Raw genomic sequence first — 27431 nt, 5'->3', positions numbered from 1 at the left:
TTTTTTTCATTTTTATTTTCTTCCCTTTCTCCGATTTTTGCTTCTTCCCTTGTTTTTTTTATTATTTTCTTTTCTTTTCTTTCTTCGATTTTTTACTTCTTCCCTCTCTTTTTCTTTTTTCTTTTTTTAGTTTTTCTTTCATTTGTCCAGTTTTTGCTTCCTTTTTCTATTTAATTTTCTTTCCTTTTTTCAGTTTTTTCTTCTTCTCTATCTCTTATTTTTAAAATTTTTCTTTCCTTTATTTGAATTTTTTCTTCTTCCTTTATTTTTTTTCACAAGAATTATGAAACTGAGTTTTGTACGCACGACTTGAAAGTATTCAATTCATAAGTGAATTAACATCTACAAGCCAATCATCAAGTTTTATTATTATAACAAATTATAAGTTTATCATTGATAGCCACTAATATTTTCTATCATTGATAGCTTAATCTTTGATTATATTTTCGCAGTTAATAGCCACTTATAGAAATCTATCATTAATAGCCAACTTAGTGAATTTAATTAATAAAGTTGAATCTCGAACTAAAATGTAAGTGGAATACCTAGAAGTTATCACTAATAGCATATTTATCATTGATAGAAGCTATCATCGAAAAGAAAAGGGACTTACAAATGTTTGGGAAGGATAAGAAAGGGACAAAAAGGTGTTCAGTAGTTATGATTGATAGAAGCTACTACTGATAGCATATTACCAGTAATAGAAGCTAATATTTCAAGATTGTATTAATTTTTCTCAAATTGAAAGCTATCGCCGATAGTAATTGATAGAAGCTATCCGTGATAGTAGCTTCAGCTGCTACCAATGATAGTTTTTAATTTGAGAAACCGAGAAGAAGCGAACAAAATGGTGACTAGGCATGAGTTTTTTAGTCTTTTACCATTTTTTTGATCTATATATGCAATTATTTTATCTGTGTACTACATATTTTATTATTTTGGGCTTGAATTCTATTTATGCAACTAGCCCAACCTAATAAGCACTTTCAAAAAAGTTTAGGAACGAGAACAATTGTTTTTAGTTTAAAGATCAAAATAGAGAACATTCAAAGTTTAGAAACCAAAATAAGATTTAAAATGAATTTTTTTTTTAAAAAAAAAGAGACACATGTTACATTTTAATTAAAAAATATATATATGGAGACTTAAATAGCCAAGTTATTAATGTGATGGAGGGGAAAAAGAGGAGGATAGGCTCCGTGGGTTGAATATGTCGTCCGAAGATCAGACGGTTGTGAGAGACCCAAGTCTTCACGGTCAACTCTAATTTCATCATCGCCAATATAACCTCTGAGTTGGAGGAATGCACCAGCTGGGAATCGAACCCGGGTCTGTACCGTGGCAGGGTACTATTCTACCACTAGACCACTGGTGCTTCTTGCTTTCTCAATAATACATAATCAATTTATTTTATGGTTTTTTTATGATTTATTTTTTAAAATTTTCTTTTTATTTATAATAAAGATATATAGAGTATCTTAATCGATTGAGTTGTATTTAAGTTAGCTACAACATATAAAACTTTAGAGAGAAGGAAAAAAATATCAATTTCTACTTTTAAACTTGTCATGTTGTAATCAATTTTTTTTTTAATCAAATTAGACTTTGGATTGAGATAAGTATTGCAAAATTTAAACTTTGAGTTAATTTTCAGTAATTTCAATAGTCTTGTACGGAATTTTGTTCCATCACTGCACTAATTAATTAATGAATAATCTTGCTACAATTTACATATTTCGATTAAAGATTGTTTTATTATCCTTCTATAATTTATTAAATGTATATGAAAATATATATATTTTAGAAAAATAATGTTTGAAAGAAAAACTTACCATGGAGTTTAACTTGCAAATTTAAGATTAAAAATTGAACACTTGTCTTAGCTAGAGAGAGATCAAATCAAAAGTTGCTTAGTAAATGGATTTTTCCCATGATGAATAATTAAATATTACTTATATAAAATAATCAATTATTGTATCAAATAATCAATTAATTATGACGAATTTTCTTATTGTACCTACAACATAAATAAAACAGAGGACACAAAAATAGAGTGTAAAATGTTATAGGCATAACCAGAACAAGTATGTATCGACGAACTATTTCCAACTTTTCTTTTAAGTAAATTACTAAAATTTATACCAAGATTCCATTCGTATGGTTTCTTCATTTTTCTAAAGGAAGACCAACTTGAAAATGAATTTCATCGCTTTTTTTTAAAAAAAATTTATTTATTTTAAAGCCGTGTTTAGAAAGCTATTCGTTGCAAATGATATTGAGCAACAATTCCATAGTGGCTCATTTATTTTGCAGATTTTTATTGGATTTTGAACCCACATTTAATATTCTAGTTTGTTTCACAAAAGTATACTTTTTGAAATCGAGAATATTATTATGAGATTTTTACGTAAGAGATTATCTTTGGGCCATATATCTTTGGGCTAAATCCGCGTTTTGTAGGGCCATTCGAGATCTTGGAGCGAGTCAGCTCTGTGGCTTACCGTTTGGTCTTGCCATCGTCTCTCTCCGTGGTCCATAATGTCTTTCATGTCTCTATGCTGAGGAAGTATTTAACGGACCCGTCTCATGTGGTGGACTTTGAGCCCTTGCAGCTGAATGAAAACTTGAGTTACGAGGAGAAGCCTGTGCAAATCGTGGCCAGGGAGGTAAAAGTTTTGCGCAGCAAGGAGGTGCCACTGGTGAAGGTTTTGTGGCAGAACCATCAGTTTGAGGAAGCAACTTGGGAGCGAGAGGACGAGATGAGAGTACTGCATCCAGAGCTCTTCCAGGATTAGAACTTTCGAGGATGAAAGTTTATTAAGGGGGAAGAGTGTGACGCCCTAAAGATTTGTGCATATATATATTTATAAAAAAAGAGAGAAAGAAAAAAAAAGAGATGGTTAATAGTTAAATTAAGGAAAAGAAAAGGGGATTTAGGGTTATAAATGAGGGTTTAGGAACTTTGGTTTGCATGCAAGAAAAAAAAAATCCTTTTTCTTTTTCTTTTCTTCTTCCTCCTTCCAGCCCTCATACAGACCCCCCTTCACTGTGCCTTTCCACCACCGCCTCCTCACGCCTCAGCCAGCGTGCCTCGTCGTCGTTAGTCATTGCTGCCCTCACAGGGTTTTCTTTTCTCTGGCCGACCTCATGTTTTCAGCTGCGCTCGTCTTCGCCATCGACCAAGCTCGAAGTCGCCGAAGCTGCTGAAGTCGTGAGGCGCTCGTCTTTGCCGTCGACTTGAAACGGCGATCAAACAGCCGAAGTCGCGACTTAGAGCCGCGTCTCTCTCTCGGCCGTGCCGTCCTCTCCGTCCGCAAGCCGCTAGTTCTGGTTGCCATCGGGTCGCGATGGTTCCGACCAATCTGTCAGTTGGGGTAAGTTTCGGTTCCCTTTTTGGCAGCCCATCGTCATTTAGGATTCTTGGGCCTAAGCTAACCTTCACCCATAGAATTTGTGGTTGGTTTCAGGAACATGTGGCAGTGAAGGAAGTTTTCGAGCGGAGTAAGGATTTGTTTTGGGTCAGTTCGTTATCCCAAGGTAAGTGATTTACTGCCGGTATTGCCTTAAGATCTTGATAAGCCTACTGGTCAAAAGGAAAATTTTTTATGTCACTGTATATATGAGTAAACTGTGAGGAAGTTTGATGTATGGGCAACTGTGATAAAGTTCGATGCTGATTCATGGCCTTGATTGCATGCTTATATCTATTTGAGATTTTAATGATTGTTAGTGTCAGGATTCATGATTGCATGCTTATGTCCATATGAGATTTTAGTGACTGTTAGTGTTACCATTGGGCTTGCACATCACAGGTTGTGAGCCTTCGAGCCCACACCCTATGTATCCTTTTTGGGATCACCAGTTGTGTATATGCCTGTGACCTTTGGTGTCACTACTTATGAAAGCGTGCTTTCGGGTTCGCCCCTTATGCCTATGCCTATGTCTATGTCTATGATGATGCCCTTGTGCACTTTGGTCCAATGGGAAGCCTAACAGATCACTGAGTGGGCCCAGTAGTGGGCTGCTTACTGAGTATACTTTTATACTCACCCTTTTTTTTTTTTTTTTTCAGGTAAGGGTAATGATAGACCGGCGCATGACAAGAAAGATCCGTGACCTAGCCATGAAGACAACTTACTGCTTCCACATTTAGTGTCATGTTTTGGAGTCTGGTTTAGGAGTTAGGCGTTTTAAACTCTTATGCAATATTCATTAATTTTATTATTTGACTATTTAATTATTTTTCATTTTAAAGTTGGGTTTAGGGGTACTCCGAACGGTAAATTTTCATTTTATTTTATTTTTGATTTAGTTTATTTGTTATTATTTATTTATATTTTCTTACCTTTGCTCATTTGAGCACTATTAAATAAAATTTCAGCTCTTTTATTTAATTGTTTAGAAAAAGGAAATGTACAGTTAAGCCTATGCATGCATAAAGTAGCGTCCTAGAGATAAGTAGGAAAGTAGGACGTTATAAATAGCCACTGACATTATTGAAAATATCAATTCCAATAGATCTTTTTTTTTAAAAAAAAAAATAGATTGTTCAAGCCATTAATATAATATGCCCATATTTTTAGGACCTTTTATATATAAAGTCCTACTATTATCCATATATAAAACTACAAAAACCCATTTTACATGGATTATTAACGCCCTACATAATGATGGAATTTTTATGCATGAAAGATTAGTTGTAAAAATATAGTCTAATCAATTAATAAATTAATATCAATTATTAATTACTATTAATTTTAATTAATAATCTAAAAATATATATTACTTAGACTAAATCAATTTCAATGGTTAAAAAACTAATACCTTTACCATTAATATTTTATATTAATTTAATTATTTAATATAAATTATTACTATTAATTATCATTATTCTAATTTATTTATATGAATTTAATTATTTTTAACAATTAATTTAAAATGTTTTTCATTATGTTTAATATAAAAATATTTCATTTTAATTGATATATATTAATTGATATGAAAATAAATTAAATAATACTAATTTAATTGATGACTACATTAATTAGTCTCTTGTGTTTAATTAATTAATTTATTTAATATTAATTTCTATATATAAAATTAGTAAATTATATATATATATATATAACTTTTGAATATTAATTATTATACATATTTAAACACATGTATTAATTATACCAAACATTTAAAATGTCAACATTCAAATCACATAATAAATAAATTATGATGCTCACGTAGTACTTAAAATTTTATGATATAGTTATAAATAGATCATTTGACGGAAAAATAACCTTCATACAATTGGAATCACATTCTTTATTTTTGATAAATATGCTACTTTGTTTGGGAAGGATTTGACAAAGATTAAACAAAATAAATAAATAAATAAAAGGGAGAAAAAAAAGAAGAAAAAGAAAAGAAAAGAAAAACTTCACTAAGAAATTTTGTACTTATAGTCAATAAGAAATGTGGGAAGATGGTTCTTTCCTTCTCTTTCTTTTTTTAGAACCATTAGTGTTTGGAATATATTTTTAAGTATTTAACTTAAAAAAATTGGAGTGTTTGACAATCACCTAAAATAGTTCTGGAAGTGTATTTTAAACAATTTTGATCAAAAGTATTTAAATAAAAATAAGTTTTTTTAAAAAAACATTTTTCTTCTTAAATCAATCCAAATGGACTCTACATATGGGGCAAGGAAGTAATTTTCTTTGCATTTGGTTTTATCTTTGTACTTTTGAAAAAAAATTATGTTCCAGTATCATTTTAGTCCTCGTGGTTTGGAGTTTGTTCAATTTAGTTGATGTATTTTTCAATAAATCTTAAATTTAGTTTCTCGAAATTGGTTCAATAATAATCATAATTTTCATGCAAGAAAATATAATATGTGAATAAAATTCCATAATTTATAGTAAAAAATGGTAATAGACAATATTTTTTTTAAAAAAAATAAACAATAAACTATTAGTAGATAATAAATATAAGATTTATGGAAAGTATATGGACTAAATGAGATATTTAAAAGTAGATGGACTAGAATTAAAGAAATTCCAAAATATAGAGATCAAAATGATATTTTAACAAAAAAAATTAATTTTAAATTATAACTGGATTTTATATTAAATATTAATTTTGGATTTCGAAAGTTAGAACTCCCAAAATTTAGGGGTATATATTGCTTTTGTGAAATTTTTTTTTTTGGATCTCTTTGTTTTTGATCCAGGTCTTAAATTTTAAAATATTACAATTTTACTTTTGTGCTTTGAGTTTATTTCTATTTGTTCCTTCAATTTCAAAATGTAACACTTTTACCTTTGAGTTTTGAGTTTCATTTCAATTTAGTCATTCATGATTTAAAATTTTAACTTAGATTTTTTTAGTTAGATACTCATTTTGATCCGTCCTTGATGTTAAAGTTTATTAATTGATTTAAAAAGAATTAAATTAATTATAATTCAATTAGTTTCGACTAAGTTTTCAACACTATTAAAATTAGTTAAAATATTGAAACCTAGGGACTAAAAAAAAACTAAACACAAATTCAATGGTAAAAATGTAATATTTCGAAACTTAAGAATACAAATGAAAATTAAACTCAAAATTTAGAGGTAAAAGTATAATATTTTGAAATATATGGACCAAATAGAAACTAGACTCAAAACCTAAAGAAATAGTGTATATTTGCACCCCTTGGTTTTTTTTCCCCTTGATTTTGAAATATATTTTGAAAGATATTTCCCCTTGATTTTCCCCCCTCAAATTCCTTAACCTCCCTGGTCCCTTATTTCCTTATCCATTTTTTCTTCTTTGGAAAAATATACTTTTGGTCCCTAAACTTTGAAAATAGTGTCTATTTACACCCTTAATTTGTGAAACTAACACTTTAGTTTTGAAGTTCAAGAAATAGTTCTAAATGGTCCTTATTGATTAACGAAAAATGACGTGGTAGTTAAGTTGGTGATTGTATATTGTTGAGTTGGACGATTTATTAATTTAATATTACATTTTTATTGTGAGGTGACTTTTTTTTCTCTTTCCCTTTTTCTTTCCTCTAGTTTTTCTTCTTCTGTCAAGTCTATCTCTTTCTCCCTCTATTGACAGTTTGAAACAAAGGAAGCTCCTTCTAGATTTTGAATAAGTATCTGGATTAAAAAATGTCATTTGTAGGCAGTGGTGAAGTGTTGAGCCATCATCGACTTTTAGTATTATGGGTGATTTTGGGTTAAAGGACATAATCAACTTTATAAGGTTCACAAAATATTTTATTAATAAAATGGTGAAAATCGAGTTAGAAAACCACACATTAGAACCTAATTAAGCATGAGAAGAGGGGTTTTTGGGCCAAAGGCCCAAACTGACTTGCTCACCTCACACTCGACCAAGGATGAAGTTGAGGTTGACCCTCATCGCTTGACAAATGGTACATACTTCCTATTTGGGCCTCAAAAAGAGGATAGTTTAGGTCAAAAGCCCAAACCAACCTCCTTGACCTCGACATTGACCAAGGATAAGACCGAGACTGAGCCTCCTAGCTTTGATGAATGGGGCATGCTAAATATATTTCTTAGTCAATCTGGCTCAATAATTAATGTAATATGACTCGAAAACCCTGATATAAATGCCCTAGGTTAGAATTTCACTATAAATACATAATTATGACTTCAGAGGAAGTAAGTCTATTCTAATACTTAAACTCTCTACTTTGTTACACAGTTATAAGTCTATTCTAATACCTAAACTCTCTACTTTGTTACACAGTTGCACTTTCTGACTTAAGCATCAGAGTCTATGTGGCAAGCACTACATTAGTGTGCAGATCTTTTAGTCTTACATGTCATGTTCTTTCCTAAATTATAAATTTACTGTTGTTATCACATGAAGGTCGGGTGCATTTTTTCCTATCCAAAATTTGGCTTCAAAACCTACAATTAGAGACCATCCTTAAAGAAAAGTACATAAATCAATTGATCAGATGATGGTTCAAGATTTGATAGACGACTAGATTTACCGTTGTAATAAGATTGATGAGATAAATCTTGATTTTGTTTTAAACGAAGGGTTTTGATACAAATTGTAGAATTGAGGGATTTTTCTATTTCAATAGGGATGTCATCTCTCACTCCAACCAATTTACATCAAATGATATTAACTTTCAGACTTAGTCCAAATTAGACTAATTTTAAATTATCTATCAAACTTTGAAATTAATATTTTAATAATCGATATAATTAATTGCTCAACATGATATATACATTTGTATGTTTGACTTGTAATTAAATATTTTGAGAATTAACATATATACATCTATTAAATGCAATGGTAAACTTTTTCTTCTTCTTTTTCTTTTTTTTTTTTGGAAGTTAGAAATAAATGTGTTTCACACAGTTTGTCAATTATACACACATAAAACGTAAATAGTAAAAAGGAGATCTAGGAAATAAACGTGTTGGTACAATCTTTCGAAATAACAACTAAATGATGAATGAATTCTTTATTAAACGATGTGAGACAAACTGAAACTAGACAATCGCTTATCAAACTCCCAACGATCGTTTACAAAACTCTATACGATCGCTTACACTCTCTACACGATCGCTGAGTAACACTAGACGATCACCCACAAACACCACGCGATCGCTTACAAGGTACTACACGATCGCTTACCAGATGTTATACGATCGCCTACCAAATGCTACACGATTGTTGAACTATGCTACACGATTGCTTATCTCTGCTACATGATTGCTTACGTAGAAGTAGACGATGAACGACATGCTACGATGACTTCTCCATGACAGAGACTTCCGAACTCCCACTCTCGAGAGCTCTCCTTCCTCACTCTTGATATTTAGTCTTCCCTCCCCTCCTTTCTGGTTTCTTTCCTCTTTTTAAACCTCAACTTCTTCCAACGACATTGAAAGTAATCCTTAACCGATTCAACCGTCGACTTCCCATTATCTCTTTTATTCTTTCTTTTTTGATACAACATAATTGGAGACCTATCATTACCTCCCCCCTCCACTTTTACCTTGTCCTCAAGATAAAGTTCTATCTGTCCAACTTCCTTTTTGACAGACTTCTTTATTTTCTCTTGAGCCACCCTCAAATGCTCCTAAAGTACTCGCAGGGCAGTATCCCATATCTTTATCCTACATTTCAGACTAACCCCTACCTTTGTCAGACTTGGATTCTTTTGCAGAGTAATCTTTCGACCCTCATGAACAAATGATATTGTTAGGTTCTGCCAATCTACCTCTATTTTTCCCAAAGAGTGTAGCCATTGCATCCCCAAAATCACGTCAACACTTTCCAACTCCTATGGTATGAAACTATCACACACTTTCCAATCTCCCAGTCTCATTTCCACATTTTTGCATACTCCCTTTCCTCGCAAAGCAGTTCCAGATCCCAAAACTATTTTGTAATTGGTTGTGTCTATGATGTTCAACTTGTTGGGATTGGTGTCCTAATTCTCCCGGAGTCTCGTTGTTTTGTAAAGATACACATTGTTTAATGAATAAAATAAGTGTTATTTAATTCTAGAATTTACTCATATCCAATAAACAAAACTCCTTATGTGAACTTAAGCATGTATATGTGATATACAAGTGGATCATGCCTTAAGTGATAACCTAAATAGATTTGTAGTAGAAGGATTAAGGTGGGATACCTAATCCTGGTGACACTACGGATACGACTCGCTTTGTAGAGGTTTGCAAGTGTTGTAAACTACTACAGATGGTAGATCCTAACCATTTATGTAGAGACGTGCGAGCGGGAGTGTCCTATACAAAGAGTTTGTATATGACCTAGACCACGAGATTATTAGACTCTGTATATAACGCTGTTGATACTAGAGACTACATCTCACGTAAACGACCATACGTTACACGACCTCAATCCTGAGTGTTTTGGGAACTCCTGCCTTTGAAGGCGGTCCTTTGATTAGTATGGGTGAGAGTGGCCAGATTGCCAACTCAACATGCCTATCTTTTTGGGGACTTGTCTGATCTGGGAGTTGGGAACTCAATCCACAAGATGGAATTCACTTCTTTCCCTAAGTAGGGATAAGTAGAGAGATTGCTCCCTTAAGGGCTGATTCCAGGGCTTGAACATAATGGCCACAACTTCTCTTTGGAAGAGAAGATCCAGTCATAGTAGGACTATGACTTATGTTCATTAGAGTCCACAATCTTTTGGAATAACAACTAAACGATGAATGAATTCTTTATTAAACGATGTGAGACAAACAGAAACTAGACGATCGCTTATCAAACTCCCAACGATCGTTTACAAAACTCTATACGATCGCTTACAGTCTCTACACGATCGCTGAGTAACACTAGATGATCACCCACAAACATCATGTGATCACTTACAAGGTACTACACGATCGCTTGCCCACTACTACACGATCGCTTACTAGATCCTATACAATCGCCTACCAAATGCTACACGATCGTTGAGCTCTGCTACACGATCGCTTAGTAGAAGTAGACGATGAACGACATGCTACGATGACTTCTCTATGATAGAGACTTTCGAACTCCCGCTCTTGAGAGCTCTCCTTCTTCACTCTTGATATTCAGTCTTTCCTCCCCTCCCTTCCGGTTTCTTTCCTCTTTTTAAACATCAACTTCTCTCAACGACATTGAAAGTAATTCTTAACTGATTCAACCGCCGACTTCCTCTTATCTCTTTTATTCTTTCTTTTTTGATAAAACATAATTGGAGACCTAGAAAAATAATAGAGATCTAAAAATTTAAGAAGAACTAAAAACTTCTTAGTGAAAAAAATAAAAATGATTAAAAAAAAAAATGAAAGAAGAGAGAAGAGAAATGAGAGAAATAAAAATATAAAAAATGAAAAGGATAATCGAATATTAAATGAAAAAATAATTTAAAAAGAAAAATAGTTAGGAGGGAAGGGAGAAAAAATGATAGATTGAGAAAGAATAGAGAGATAACAACTAAGTTTGTATATTGCATTAAATACTAATACTAGAAAGATACAAAGGCTAAATGAGCTTGCAAATAAATATAAAGTAGATAACATAATATTAAATACTTAGCAACTTCATAAAGGAGGAGAGGAAAATTTGAGTTGTAATATATGTGTGTTGATGTTTTCGTTTAGTCTCAATTTATGTTTATAAAGATTGGAATGACGAGTTTTTCTCCAAGCCCATGACTTTTTGTTCTTAATTTGTTATCTCCATTTACATCCATTAGTTTATTTACTATGTCTTCATCTTTCATTTATAGAAACTTATTCCAAACTTTAAGTAATTTAGTTGTCAAGACATGTACTATTGGACCTTAGTGAGAAGGGCATGGGCAACGACCATCTAGGCAAAATAGAGGAACAAAAAAGAAAAGAGAGGAAGAAGAAAGAAAGAAAGAAGAGCCACATCTACCATAAAAATGTAATATTATTAATAAATAGGTCGATTGGCTAATGTAATCGCAAAATTAACTCTCGCGTTATTTTCTGTTAGGGTAAATAACAATCCAAAAACTATTTAGAACTCTTTTTCAAAGTTTATGGACTAAAGTGTTCTTTCAAAATCTCTGATAACTTGTAGAAATACAAGTTATTGTATCCCTTTCTTTAGAATAATTCGGAAAATTTAGAAGAAAATGTGTTAAGTTGTAATTCATAGCAAATAATCCTACTTTGCGTCCATGTGTTTACAAAACTCTTAATCGTAAAAATTATAAAATTGGTCATTGTTGAATGCAGGATTTGAAGAAAAATGAAGAAAAATGGCCAAGGGAGCAAAAGCTGCAGCCTTGAGCACATAGGAAAAGATTAACTCTAACGTCTAGCTTTGCAAACATAGAAAACTACGCAATGAGATGAAACATGAAGAAAGAAAACGACAAACGCGTAGGCAGTAGATGTCACATCAAGATGCAAATTGGTAGCTGATTCAAGACATCCGCAATAGAGGAAATGAATCTGTGACGCGGGTAGTCGGGCGCAGCAAGACATGGAATTAAATGCAAGGTGTCGGTGCATCATTAGAGAGAGGCAAAGAACCTTTTTCTTGATGTCTATAAATAACCCATAAAAATTTGTCTAGTATGAGAGGAGATTAAAGGAAAATTTCCAAGAAATTGATCGAAGTTCTGAAAACCACCATTGCCACCATCAAGCTTTTCTTTGGAGAATTTCGAGTTAGCGCCTAGTTTTTTTTTCTCTAAAAAGGAGAAAGAAAGCCCACCACCACCATCATGCAGCCACATTGATGCAGCACCATCAGAACCACCATCATGCAGCCACATTAATGCAGCACCATCAGAGCCAAAGGAAACAAAAAAATGTGACCTGTGACTTGAGATCGTGTATTTCTTGCTTTTCATTACATTTTCTTAATATTTTTATTTTGTATTAAGTTGTTGAGATTGAAAAACTCTTTAACCTTAATATAAATACAATGTCTTCTATATTCTATCCATCCATATTTCTTTTTTTAAGAATGCATGGCTAAACTCTTAATGGGTTGAGGAAGATAAGCAAGATTTTTTAGTAAGTTGTACAAAAGTAGGCATTCATCGTGTTTAATGCATATATAGTGACTTTTTGAGACCAAACCGAGATATTGGTCTAGGTAAAAATTTAATCAAGTACTTGAGAGAGTATATGATTATGGAACACGTTAAACAAGAATAGAAGTAGCTTTAGAGATGAAGTTAACCTGTTCCACTCAAAACTCATCGCTAAGGGCGTTCATGGGTTGGGTTGGGTTGGTTCGAAATATTTTTTAGACTTAACTCAATTGTTCGGGTTTAAATTTCTTCAACCTAAAACCCTTATTAAAAAATGAACCTAACCCAACCCAACTATGAAATATTTGGGTTGGTTTGGTTCGGGTTAATCGAGTCATTTATTTAAAATTTTGTTCTAAAGTTTGTTCTTGTTCAAGTTCCTTCGGTTGAGCATTCTTCGGACGTCCTACAGTGATGGATGTTTGAGTTTACAAAGGGCACCGGTTCAGAATAGTGTTAGCCACAATCTACCTTTCCCTTATTAGATTCGGATTCGGCTTAGTAATCCCCTTCCTCAAAGAAATAAAACGTAAATATGAAATCTAATTGAATTATTTTGATATATTGAATTAAGATTAACTACTCAATTTCAATTTATATAGTGAAAATTTTCTTTCTAAAGTGCAAAGAAACTACTTTTAAGAGTTGTTGAAGAATAAATTATTCAAAAAATATTGGAATTAAATAAAATTAAAATAAATATATGTATAAATAATTGTGTTATAAGTAACAAAAAATATATGTTTTAAAGTTAATAATAAATTTGGGTTGGTTCGGGTTGGTTTGTGTTATATTAGATGAACCCATGAACCAACCCAACTCATAAAATTTTCATTTATTTGAATCCAACCCAACCCAAATGAGTTGATAACCCGGTTTGGGTTGGGTTGATCGGTTTTTTGGGTCATCGAGTTTTTTGAACACTTCTACTCATCGCATGCATCCTAGAGATAGAACATTGTGGCTCAAAATATTGAGAAGTGAAGTTCACTACTTTATGAGTTTATAGCATGAACACATGACTTATATACTGCTTAGGAAAATGTTAGTGGGTCTTTTTCAACCCTATCTAGTCATTGATACTTTCCCTATTTTTAACAAACGCTGCTTCATTTAGTGATTATACTTGTCATGATACATTCATCATCATTCACACACTTATCATCATCGACTCTATCAAACTTGTACGTAATTCATTAGCTAGGAAACAACACTTCATGGCATACTTAAAAACAAACTACTGAATTAAGATCAAACAATAATTTCATCGCATGTTAGTCTTACGTCGTTGAGTTCGACCTCGGAGCTCACAAAGACTACCCTTTTAGACTTGCACTTGGGTTTGAATAGGAAAACATTGCGTTCAAAATAGATTATTCATCACATTTAGGATTCAAAGCACGCCATAAGACTATTATATCATCACACCATTTTAGAGCGCAACAAATTTTTGGCGCCGTTGCGAGGGACGACGGTAATTGATTTGTGCTGAAATTCTTGTTTTCAATTTTCGTAGGACTTCGATTTTAGGTATATTGCACCCTCGTTTGTGGAGTGATGCAAACATTATATGAGTGAAGACAAGAAGTTTGAACCTATATATGTCCCTGAGATCGAACAAACTTTCCATAGATGCATAAGAACAAACCAGAAGAAACGATAGATAAATAAGGCTTGAACAATGTGAGATCTGTTGGGATTGGTGTCCTAATTCTCCAAGAGTCTCATTGTTTTGTAAAGATACACATTGTTTAATGAATAAACTAAGTGTTATTTAATTCTAGCATTCACTCATATCCAATAAACAAAGCTCCTTGGTTATCTTATGTGAACTTAAGCATGTATATGTGATATACAAGTGGATCATGCCTTAAGTGATAACCTAAATAGGTCTGTAGTATAAGGATTAAGGTGGGATACCTGATCTTGGTGACACTATGGATATGACCCACTTTGTAGAGGTTTGCAAATGTTGTAAACTACTACAGATGGTAGACCTGACCATTCATGTGGAGACGTGCGAGCAGGGGTGTCCTATACAAAGAGTTTATATAAGACTTGGACCACTAGATGATTAGACTCTATATATAACGCCGATGATACTAGAGACTTACATCTCACCTAAATGACCATAGGTGACATGACCTCAATCCTGAATGTTTTGGGAACTCTTGCTTTTGAGGGCGGTCCTTTGATTAGTATGGGTGAAAGTGGCCAGATTGCCAACTCAACATGCCTACCTTTTTGCGGACTTGTCTAATATGGGAGCTGGGAACTCAATCCAGAAGATGGAATTCATTCATTTCCCGAAGCAGGGATAAGTAGAGAGGATTGCTCCCTTAAGTGCTAATTCCGGGGCTTGAACATAGTGGCCACAACTTCTCTTTGGAAGAGAGGACTCAGTCATAGTAGGACTATGACTTATGTTCATTAGAGGGATCAGTGGTACTTAAGAAGTTAGATGTAACTACAGAGGCATAACGGTTATTGGTCCAACTGTACTTACGAGCGATCTGTGAAGGGTTCTCACACTTCTGATTGGTTAAGATGGACACACAATATATCTGTGGTAAGGAGAGTTCAACTGTCGGCCTTTAATAGAGTGTTTGGCAGTTAACGGATGGTGGATCCCGTGACTAAAGAGTTTAATCAGCTATTCATGTATCGTTGGAGCTTCGAGCTACAGATCCATAAAGAGAGTTCTCCGGCTTGTGTATGTTTTAACGTAGGCCAAGGTATGTTGTGAATTCATTACAAAAGTTAAGTTTCTAATGTTGAAGCATGAATTCTGGAGGAAGGCTATGATAGAATGAGTCCTTATGTAAATGGCATGCAATGATAATTAATTTCATGCTAGGAAATAACCCGGTACTGAAGGACACAGAGAAGGTATCTGGGTAATAGTACCTAAGGTATTGACGGTACTTAGAAAACTCCACGTGCACGTAGGTAGTTCTGAATAAGAGGTCGAAGTATGGGTCTCCTAGGCCATATACCCTCAAAGGGAGGCCGAAGTATGGGTCTCTTGGCCAGTAACAGACGTTAGGAGCTAGATCGAAGTAGGCTCGTTCTCAACTAAGGAATAATGATGTCTAATGATGTCTAAGAATGGTTGTCAATGTTTATGTTTAAAGGAAAATGCTTGAGATGCTCATCGGTATATTTACATGTTTATAGTGATGTGAATATGATTCTATAGTCACTCACTGGGCTACTAGCTCACAGATTTTCTATGTTTTTCTTTTCCAAGTAGCGGTCAGATTCCTCAAGGTTGATCTTACTGCTGCTTGCCACTGAAAGGCTCGGCTTGTTAAGAAGAACTTAGGTTGATAGTCTGTTTATGTACACATGTTTTGAGAGGGACTAGGGCTTTGTTAGTGATGTTTGGGCCCAACTGTAAATATTTTACCCGTAGATGTTATGTCATGACTGTTTGCATGTGTTTATATAATCTTTTGTAGAACCTTGTGGAGGCATGCTGTATGCGTACATTATTAATGTTTAACATGTTAGTATTTAGGTTAGAAGGCTAAGGTGGTGAGTGCTGGCAGTAGCGCTAGTAACTACCACCGTCATATCCTCTTCTAGATTAAGAGGGTAATCTGGGAGGGAGTGTGACAAGTTGGTATCAGAGCATAAAGTTTTGGGAATAAGAGGGAAAGTTCATGCATAAGTCTAAGTCCCTAAAGTGTGAGTTCCTAACATGTGTACATTGTAATAGGTGGAATGTCGAGGCAAAGTGGTAGACAGAGTAAGCAGACAAGAGGCAGGAATACTGACCCTACCATTAAGGGTCCAGAGGTTAGAAAGAACTCACCGGGTGGAAAGAAGAAGGTGAACGATCCCCCTGGGCCAGGAAACGACGTTTGAGGGAGAGTCTAATACTCCCCAGGCAAGGGCAGATTCTCAGCTAGAAGATATAGTTTTTGACAGGATAGCGCAGAGGTACAGATTCGATGTTATGGCCAGAGTTCAGGAAGGCCTTCGAAGACAAATATTACCCCAGCTCATTTCGAGATGCGAAAATGGATGAGTTCCTCAAACTAACGCAGGGAACGATACCGGTGGCAGAATATGAGCATAAATTTACAGAGTTATCGCAGTATGATCTACTGATTATTGCTGAGGAAAGAGATAGATGCAGGAAGTTTGAATAAGGTTTGAGAAAAGAAATTAGAACTCCGGTGACATCTACAGCTAATTGGCTAGACTTTAACCAGTTAGTAGAAACGGCGACACGGGTCGAGCGGAGTTTGGCAGATGATGAGCAGTTGCAAAGGGGCAGTGAGGCTGTAGTAGGGCCTAGAGACAGGGGATCCCGACCTCCAATTGCAATTCAGACTAGATGGAAGCCAATTCAAGGGTACTGAGTTGGCAAGGATCCAAGAAGAGGAAATCGAGACCCTCAGCTAGTGCAAAAATCCGACCAGAGATGCCACGAACTGGTAAGTCGATAGCTAGCATAGACAGGAAACCGACGTGCCCTAGTTGTGGCAAGAGGCATTTTGGAGTATGTTAACAATGGTAGAGGGGTATGTTTCCAATGTGGACAGGCAAGGCATTTCAAGAGAGACTTTCCCTAGGTGAACAGGGATGCCCCAACAGCATAACAGACCAACTCCCAGACAGTTAACCAACCCAAGGGTGCTGGAAATCGAGGCGAAGGATCAAGTGGTTCCAGAGAGAAGAGTGTCATAGGTCGACCCCAGCAATAAGGGCGAGTGTATACCATAACACACCAAGAGGCAATGGAGTCTCTAGATGTTGTGCGGACGGTAATGTCATTATGTGGCAGTCTGCATATTTTTTTATTTGACCTTGGTGCCCTACATTCATTATTATCCAGCATGTTTACATCTAGTATAGATAGGTTGTTTTGAGCCTATTCTGAAGAGTTATATATCTCTACCTCTTTTGAAGATGGGATAATAATAGATAAATGTTATAAAATTGTGAGATGCTGATAAATGGTCAGGACTTTTATGTTGTTAATTCCCTTAGAGTTGTTAGAGTTTGATGCGTATCTAGAGATTGATTTCCTAAGTAAATATCATGCTTCAGATAGACTGCTACAAGAAAGAAGTAAGGCTCAGAAAATCAAATGGGCAGGATGCAATGCTGGCGGAGGAAACAAAAGATTAACTGTGGGAATTTGATATCAGCAGTGAAAGCTAGAAGCTGTTATGAAAGGGATGTAAAGCCTATCTGGCTCATGTAGTGATTGCTCAAGGGAAAGAGCTGAACCCAAAAGATGTCCCCGTGGTAAATGAGTTTTGGAATGTATTTCCAGAGGAATTATCGGAATTGCCACTCGATAGAGAAGTGGAGTTCACTATTGACTTAATTCTAGGGACAACTCCTATATCGCAGGCACCTTATAGAATGGCCTCAACTGAGTTAAAAGAATTAAAGGTTCAGCTGCAAGAGTTAATTGACAAAGGATACATTCGACCTAGTGTATCGCCTTAGGAGCTCTGGTGTTATTTGTAAGGAAGAAAGATGGTACACTTAGATTGTGTATCGACTATAAACAGCTGAATAAGGTAACAATTAAGAATAAATATCCATTACCATGCATTGATGATTTGTTTGATCAGCTAAGAGGAGCCACAGTGTTTTCAAAGATAGACCTGAGATCGGGTTATCATCAATTGAAGGCGAAGGAAGCTGACATTCCTAAAACCGCATTTAGAACAAGATATGGACATTATGAATTTCTAGTAATGCCATTTGACTGACAAATGCCCCTGTGGTATTCATGGACCTTATGAACAAGATATTTCTTCCCTACTTGGACCAGTTCGTGATAGTATTCATTGATGATATATTGGTATATTCTGGCAGTAGGGAGGATCATATGACCCACCTGAGGATAGTATTGAAGACGCTGCGAGATAGGCAGTTGTATGCTAAGTTCAATAAATGTGATTTTTGGTTAGATCGGGTTATATTTCTGGGGCCTATTGTTTCAGCAAATGGTATCAATGTAGATTCCCAGAAGACGGAAGCAATAGTTAATTGGGAACGACCCATAACTGTTTCAGAGATACGCAGTTTCCTAGGTTTGTTAGGTTATTATCGGAGGTTTATGGAGGGTTTCTCTAAGATAGCCCTTCCATTGACGAACCTGACCAGGAAAGGCACGAGGTTTGAGTGTCGTCGGAGTGTGAGCATAGTTTTCAGGAGCTGAAACGGAGGTTAGTATTAGCGCCAGTGCTTACCTTGCCTGTTCCAAGTAAGGAATTTGAGATTTATTATGACGCATCCCGACAAGGATTGGGATGTGTGTTGATGCAAGATGGGAAAGTGATTGCATATGCCTCTTGTCAACTTAAAAGGCACGAGAGCATTTATCCTACGCATGATCTGGAGCTAGCAGCAGTTGTTTTGGCTCTGAAGTTGTGGACACATTAATTATTTGGAGAGCATTGCAGAATATTCACAGATCACAAGAGCTTAAAATATATTTCTGATAAAAAAGAGATAAATTTAAGACAAAGAAGATGGATTGAGCTGATCAAAGATTATGACTGTTCCATCGAGTACCATCCTGGTAAGGCTAATGTTGTAGCGAATGCGCTAAGTAGGAAATCCTCGGGACCCAAGGCCATTCTTGGCTTAATGAGAGGAATGTTATTGCAGGAGTTCAGGAATTCTAGAACTGCCTTATCAATGGGACAGTCAGAAGGAGTGATAGCTACATTCCAGGTAAGGCCTACCTTAGTAGAAGACCTTAAGCAGAATCAGTTGAAAGACCCTGATCTTTAGAAGATTGTTAATGATGTAAGTAAGGGAATCAGAGTTGACTTTCAACTGAGAGCGGATAATGTACTAGAAAAGGAGGGAAGAATGTGTGTGCCTAGTGAGCTACACTTAAGCAAGCTATTCTGGAAGAAGTACATAGTTCCGCTTATGCTATGCATCCAAGGAGCACCAAGATATATAGAACTTTGAAGAGATCTTACTGGTGGCCTGAGATGACGAAAGACATAGCAGAATATGTGGACCGATGTTTAGTCTGTCAACAAGTGAAACCTAAAAGACAAAGACCAGCATGATTACTCAACCCACTCCCAGTGCCTGAGTGGTAGTGAGAGCATGTGACAATGGACTTTCTGTTTGGATTGCCTAAGACGCCCTCAGGATACGATGGCATTTGGGTAATGTCGATAGACTAACCAAGACAACCAAGTTTATACCAGTAAAAGTTACTTTTACACTAGACCGTCTAGCTAAGATTTATGTGGATAGGATAATCAGTCAATATAGCCCCAGTGTCGATAGTGTCAAACCGAGACTCGAGGTTTACTTCAAAATTTTGGCCTAGTTTACAGAAAGCTATAGGCACTAAACTGCATTTCAGTACAGCTTTTCATCCACAAACAGATGGACAGTTGGAAAGAACTATACAGACACTGGAAGATATGTTCAGAGCTTGTGTATTACAATTCAAAGGAAGTTGGGATACGCAATTTCCGTTGATCGAATTTGCATATAACAATAGCTACCATTCTAGTATCGGAATGGCTTCCTATGAAGCATTGTACGACTGACCTTGTAGAACCTCAGTATGCTAGAACGAAGTCGGAGAACGACAATTATTGGGTCCAGAATTAGTTCAACAAACAATAGAGAATGTGAAGCTTATTAGAGATAATCTCAAGGCAGCTCGCGATAGATAAAAGAGCTATGCTGATAAGCGAAGAAGAGAACTAGAATTTGAAGTAGGAGATTGGGTATTTCTTTGGTTGTCCCTATGGAAAGGAATTCTCCAGTTCGGGAGGAAAGGGAAGTTAAGTCCGTGATACATTGGACCATATGAAATTGTGGAACGAGTTGGTCCAGCAGCATATAAATTGTAGTTGCCGATAGAGCTAACTTGTATTCATGACGTATTTCATGTGTCAATGTTAAGGAAATATATGCCTGATCCTATGCACATACTAGCAGTACAACCAGTATAGCTCAAAGAAGATTTATCTTACGAGGAAGAGGCCATTAAGATTTTAGACAGGAAAAACCAGGTACTTAGAAATAAGACAATTCCTTTGGTGAAGGTGCTATGGCGTAATCATGGGATCGAGGAAGCAACCTGGGAACCTGAAGAGCAAGTGAGGAAGAGATATCCTCAACTTTTCAAATGATATATCAGGTAAATTTCAAGGACAAAATTTCTCTTAAGGGGGAGGTGATTGTGAACCCCGAACTCTAAGTTTCCTAGATAAGCATGTTTAGCCAAGAGAATGTTATAATAAATATTTGATAAGTGGAGATCCATGTTTATTTACAGGAGTTATGGAGGAAGGGAAGGAAAAAAAATTAAATGAAGGAGCTCACTAATTGGTTTTGACTGGAAGCACTAAGTGCGGGGTGATGTGGCAGTTTAACCATTGAACTTGGCAGGCGGTAGGAAGAATAAAAGAAAGCGGAGCTTCAGAAGCTTGGTTTCTGCAAATGGCATGAGAAAATTAAGTGAAATCAGTGCCATTTGAAAGATAGGAGAATATAGTTTTCGAGGTTTTTTTGCTGGAGAAAGATCTCAGGAAGAGAAGAACAAAAAGTGAAGAATTTGCAAGAGGGGCAGATTCTCAGATTAATCAGGGCCTGATGTGAATATTGGAAACTCTAGGCCAAACTACAAGGAATTGTTGGCTGATATTTTAAGATAAAAAAGTTACTCAATTCTAAACAAGTTTGTAGAAGGAAGTTTCTTGAAAAGAGTTCTGTATTTTGAGTTATGAATTTTTGAATTTGAAACAGAAAATTTGTACGTAAGCAGTCAGTTGCTTGGGAAGATCAAGTAAACAACTCACTGTAGAGAGCTAAAGCGAGATAAGGAGGATGAGGATCTCACTCAAGATGATAATCTTGCTGATTTTTATGCTAAATCTCGCTCAAGAAGAAAATCTCGCTAGAATTTTGGACTGAATCTCGCTGGTGTGGAAACAAATCTAACTAGAGGTGGTAACTCTCGCTATGTTGAAGTCTTGCTAATGAAATACTTGATCTCGCTCATGAGGATGAACTCGCTCATGATGATTATCTCGCTAGTAATGCTGATTTGTTGATGAAAGTTAGTAAACAAATTATCTGAAGTATTTTCCTGAGAATTCTAAGGAATTTAACCGGGAATTATGTCCTTTCAGGCCAAGAAGAGCTAGGAGAGGTGTATAAACCATTAAGAGCCCGATGAGCTGTGAGTGACTAAATGAACTTAATGCTTTCAATACTTATTCATATAAGACCATGTAAGTTACGGTGATGTTGATGATGAATTTATACTTCCTCAAGCAACAAATGTTTAATGAATAGCTTAGCGTATCTTCTCTGGCTTGTATATGTTTTAATGCAGGCCAAGGTATGTTGTGAATTCATTACAAAAGTTAAGTTTCTAATGTTGAAGCATGCATTCTAGAGGAAGGCTATGATAGAATGAGTCCTTGTGTAAATGGCATGCAATGATACTTAATTTGATGCTAGGAAACAACCCGGTACTGAAGGACACAGAGAAGGTATCTAAGTAATAGTACCTAAGGTATTGATGGTACATAGAAAACTCCAAGTGCACGTAGGTAGTTCTGAATGAGAGGCCAAAGTATGGGTCTCCTAGTCCATATACCCTGGGAGCTAGAGCGATGTAAGCTCATTCTTAACTAAGGAATAATGATGTCTAATGATGTCTAAGAATGATTGTCAATGTTTATGTTTAGAGGAAAATGCTTGAGATGCTCATCGGTATATTTACATGTTTATAGTGATATAATACATGGTGTAATATGATTCTGTAGTCACTCACTAGGCTACTAGCTCACAAATTTTCTATGTTTTTCTTTCCCAGGTAGCGGTCAGATTCCTCAAGGTTGATCATGCTGCTGCTTGCCACTGAAAGGCCCGACTTGTTAAGAAGAACTTAGGTTGATGGTCTGTTTATGTACATATATTGTGAGAGGGACTAGGGCTTTGTTAGTGATGTTTGGGCCCAACTGTAAATATTTTACCCGTAGATGTTATGTCATGACTGTTTGCATGTGTTTATATAATATTTTGTAGAACCTTGTGGAGGCATGCTGTATGCGTACATTATTAATGTTTAACAGGTTGGTATTTAGATTAGAAGGCTAAAGTGGTGAGTGCTGGCAGTAGGACTAGTAACTACCACTGTTATATCCTCTTCTAGACTAAGAGGGTAATTTGGGAGAGGGTGTGACAGTAATGTTCATTCATGATTGTAATTTGGAATGATCTATTTTCTGCTGCTCATGGAAATCTCGAGTTTGATTTCCTTCAAGATCAACACAAAAACCCCGTAGCACTAAATGTGATTATGCTATTAGCTATTCTGTTGATTCTTTTCTAAACTCGACAATGGGGTAAGCACCAATCCCATACTTCTTACAAATGATCGCAATAGACCGATTAGAGATTATGTTTCACCCAACCTATATAACTTTTCACCAGACATCATGCAACCATTAGCAGAAGGTACCAAATTTGAAATGAAATCAATATTGTTGCAGATGATCCAAACAGCCGGACAGTTTGGAGGCGTGCCAAGAGAAGATCCTTAAACCCACCTAAAGAGCTTTGTTAGAATTTGCAACTCCTTTGTGATTCCAAATGTCACAACTGAGGAAAATCGATTATTATTATTTTCATTCTCTCTGAAAGATAAAGCAAGATAATGGGCGTATGAATTAGAATCGGATGAAATCACATCATGTCGATAGAAGGTGGCGAAATTCATGAAGAAGTTCTTCTCTCCTATGGAAAATAAAAAGTGGCAAATAGACATCATTAATTTTAAACAAAGAGATCAGGAAACCTTGAGTGATGCTTGGAAGAGATTCAAGAAATTAGTTAAAAATTGCCCTCATAACGCTTTGTTAGATTGTGTGCAAATGAAAATTTTCTATGATGGACTTATAGAAGCATCATAGACCACAACTAACTTTGTGGCGGAAGGTGGCTTGCTACAAAAGACATGCAATGAGGCAAATGTCATCTTAGACTGGATCTCACAAAACCATGAAGATTGGGAGGACAATGGGTTTGGATTGTGGTCAAGTTCAAAGAAGGAAATAATTCGAGAACGGATAATGATACCATTGTTGAAAGAACCCCTGTGAAGGGGATTACAACGGAAGTGGATCATGCCAAAAACCCAATCGTTTTTAAACAAAAATATACAACATGCTTAAAAAAAAAAAACAAAATGATAGGAAACCTTACCTTTGAAGACATTCTTAAAAAGGAATCCCACAAACACAACCACGAAAGAAACTCCGGTATTCTTTGGTGAGAATCTAGGAGGTGTGGGCTCTGAAGAGGTTTTGGGATTGAGGGAGAATGAGAAAAGAATTGAGAGGAAAAACCTGGGAAGACAAAAAACTTTTCAGAGAAAAAACTTACGTTCTGTGTATCTCTAACCTTTTTCTCTATCAGACCCCTCCACCACTTTTTCACGTGAATGGTGGAGAGAAAAAGGTGTATGAGGGAGTTATAACTCTCTCCCCTTTATTATTTTTTTTAAAAAAATAAATAATTAGAAAAATTATTTAAATAATAAAATAATAAATAATTTTAATTCATAATTAAAATTATAACAAAAGTATATAATAACTAACTTATTATATATTATGCAATCATGTGTTATATCATATATAAAATATAACATATAGTTCAAAATTGTATCATATACAATATATAACCTAGAGTTTCTTTTCTCTTTCTTATGGTATTTAATATAAATCATATTTACATTAAATTTTAATTATATGAATCTATATATATATAAATCATATTTACATTAAACTTTAATTATATGAATCTAATTCATATAATTAACATTTGAATCATATTCAAACATTTAATTCCTCTCATAAATTATTTATATTATATTGTATCAAATACATTATAGTAATTATATCATATATAATTATATAAACTTAATTATGTCATATATAATTAATTCCCTCAATTAATTTGAACAATTCAAATTAATCCAAAACTTGATTCTCTTAAAATCCAATGAGCTACCGAGAGGACCTCATGGACCTGTAGTTTGAAGCTCCAACGGTTCATGAATAATTAATTAAATTTTTCACCATCCGTTAACTGTCGGGCACTTCATTAAAGACCAACAACTGCACTCTTCGTATTAGACATATTTTTGTGTCTATTGGATATAACCAATCCACAGTATGACAACCCTTCACAAAATGCTCGTAAGTACAACTGGACTAAATTTCCATTTTGCCCCTATAGTTACATCTAACTCCTTAAGTACCAAGGATTCCTTTAATGAACAATAAATCATAGTTCCACTATGACTAACCCTTCTCGGGCCAGGAGAGGGTGTGGCACCACAATGTTCAAGCCCTGAAATCAACTCTTAAGGGAACAATTTATCTATTTACCCCTGCTTTGGGAAGGAATGAATTCCATCTTGTGTAGCTATGTTCCTAGCTCCCTAATCGGACGAATCTCCAAAATGGTAGGCATGTTGAGTCGGTGATCTGGCCACGCTCACCCATACAAATCAAAGGACTGCCTTTATAGATAGGAGTTCACAACTCATATAAGATTCATATCGTGTTACTTATGATCATCTTGATGAAATGGAAGTCTCTATTAAGAATGGTGTTATATAATGAGACTACTCATTTCATGGTCCGGTCTTATATAAACTCCTTTGTATAGAATATCTCTGCTCACATGTCTCTACATGAATGATCAGGATCAAATCATTTGTAGCAATTTATAACAATTGTAACATCTACAAAGCAGGCCATACTCGTAGTTTCACCAGGATAAGGTATCTAACCTTATCCTTCTACTATAAACCATTTAGGTTATCACTTAAAACATGATCCATCCGTATGTCTTTACATACATGTTTAAGTTATGAGATAACCATGGAACTTAGTTTATTGATTTGTGATTAATGAAACAAAAAAATAGAATAAAATATCATATATTTTATTAAATGAATAATGAGTTTGTACATAACATTCACAAACTATAGGACCCTACGAGATTTAGGGCATCAAACCCAACAATTGCATCATTACAAATGTAAGTGAATGCAATGACGAAACTACTACAAGCCATGACAGTGAACAATGATGGCATGGAGACTAGTAACCAGTTGGGACCAATGAACCAAGTAACTGGCCTAGAATGCGTAGTATGCGGTGGATCGCACGCCTTTGAGATGTGCCCGCATAACCCACAATCCGCATGCTTCATCAAGAACAATTCAATCTCAAATACTTACAATCTAGACTTGAGAAACCACCCAAATTTCTCTTGGAGGGGAGGGGGGAGGGGAATCAGCAGCCACATGCGAACCAACATGGCAATCAAAATATGACTAGAAATGGACCACCTGGGTTCCATCAGGACAATAGAGACACTAGCAAATTCCAAGTTCATCGCAATAGCCATCAACTTTATCATCCCTATTGAAGAACCTACTCAAGGAGTAGATATAAAAGAATAAAGCCCTACTTCAAAGTCAGACATCATTTATCAGGAATTTAGAACTTCAAGTAGGTCGGCTTGTAGGGGAACTGAAAAATAGATCACAAGGAACCTTACCATTGTTCCACATCATGCAGGGAACTTAGGAAAGGAGTAATGTCACGCGGTGACATTGAGAAGTGAGAGACCATGAAAAGAGAAGTCTAGAAGAAACAATTCACCAATAGAATCATCTACTGAAAAGATTAATGGTTTTTTTGACCAATTGTCCAAAATCAACCAACATAGAATTCAAAAGCATATAACTCGATGCCAGAAAACCAAGAAAGTGAGCACATTGAATCATCCGAGAATGCATCAATTTCAAATGCATCAGTAGAGATGTGATCACCTCCTTATCCACAAAGGTTAAAGAAAAAGAATGATGGGGGGTCCATTTCAGCACTGCTTAGATGTGTTAAAACAGTTGCAAATCAACATTCCATTGGTAGAAGCATTGGAATAGATGTCATCATATGTGAAATTTTTGAAAGATGTTCTCTTTAGGAAAAAGAGGATTGATGGATTTGAGATGGTGGCTTTGACACGCGAGTGTTGCGCCATGATACAAGAGAACATCCTAACAAAGATGAAAGATCCTAGGAGTTTCACCATTCCTTGCTCCATTGGAGGCGTTGACATAGAGTAAGCCCTATGCGATCTGAGGGTCAGCATAAATTTGATACCCTTATTCGTCTTCAAGAAGCTAGGAATTGGAGAAGTAAGGTCAACTATAGTGACCTAGTAAATGGCGGATCGATCTTTGACGCATCTTGAAGGAATGATTGAAGAGTGAGAATTGATAAATTCATCTTGCCCGCAGACTTCATAATCTTAGACTATGAGGCATATCAAGATGTACCCATCATTTTTGGCAAACCATTCTTCCCTATCGGCGGACATAGATTGACATGCATAAGGGTGAAATAACAATGAGGTTAAATGGACAAGAGGTAAAATTCAACATCCTCAAAGAAACGAAATACCTTGATGAAATGAACGCATGTCACGTGATTGATGCAGAAGACGAATGGTCATGTGAAATAAATCTTGAAAGAGATTTTTAAAATGAAGAGACTAAAGTGAACGAACAGCTCTCTGACATGTGCTATGCGGCGAAAGTATTTTAGAGGAACTTTGAGCCTTTGGACTTAGGTGACCGAGAAAGTAAGGTTAAGTCTTCACTGGAGCAGCTGCCCGTATTGGAAATGAAAATTCTCCCTGCTCATTTAAAGTATGCCTTTCTCGGTGAAAGAGAAATTTTGCCTATTATTATTTCAGCCACGCTTACTCCAGACAATGAAAAACCCTTCTGAGAGTTTGAAGAAATACATTCAATCCATTGAATGGACCCCACG

At 35.4% G+C, this 27431-nt stretch overlaps 3 non-coding genes across 3 annotated transcripts; all 3 read right to left on the bottom strand.

The window, feature by feature from the left end:
• Positions 1–1192: 1192 nt before the first annotated feature.
• LOC120068693 lies at positions 1193–1281 on the bottom strand. The gene has a single exon (XR_005479322.1). It is a non-coding gene; the product is annotated as a small nucleolar RNA snoR114 (small nucleolar RNA).
• Positions 1282–1304: 23 nt separating this feature from the next.
• On the bottom strand, positions 1305–1375 carry TRNAG-GCC. The gene has a single exon. It is a non-coding gene; the product is annotated as a tRNA-Gly (tRNA).
• Positions 1376–23326: 21951 nt separating this feature from the next.
• Positions 23327–23434, bottom strand: LOC120068712. The gene has a single exon (XR_005479337.1). It is a non-coding gene; the product is annotated as a small nucleolar RNA R71 (small nucleolar RNA).
• Positions 23435–27431: the final 3997 nt, after the last annotated feature.

Source organism: Benincasa hispida, chromosome 12 (assembly GCF_009727055.1).
Source record: "Benincasa hispida cultivar B227 chromosome 12, ASM972705v1, whole genome shotgun sequence".
In the NCBI taxonomy this organism is placed as follows: Eukaryota; Viridiplantae; Streptophyta; class Magnoliopsida; order Cucurbitales; family Cucurbitaceae; genus Benincasa; species Benincasa hispida.
This window is presented reverse-complemented; position numbering and strand designations above follow the sequence as displayed.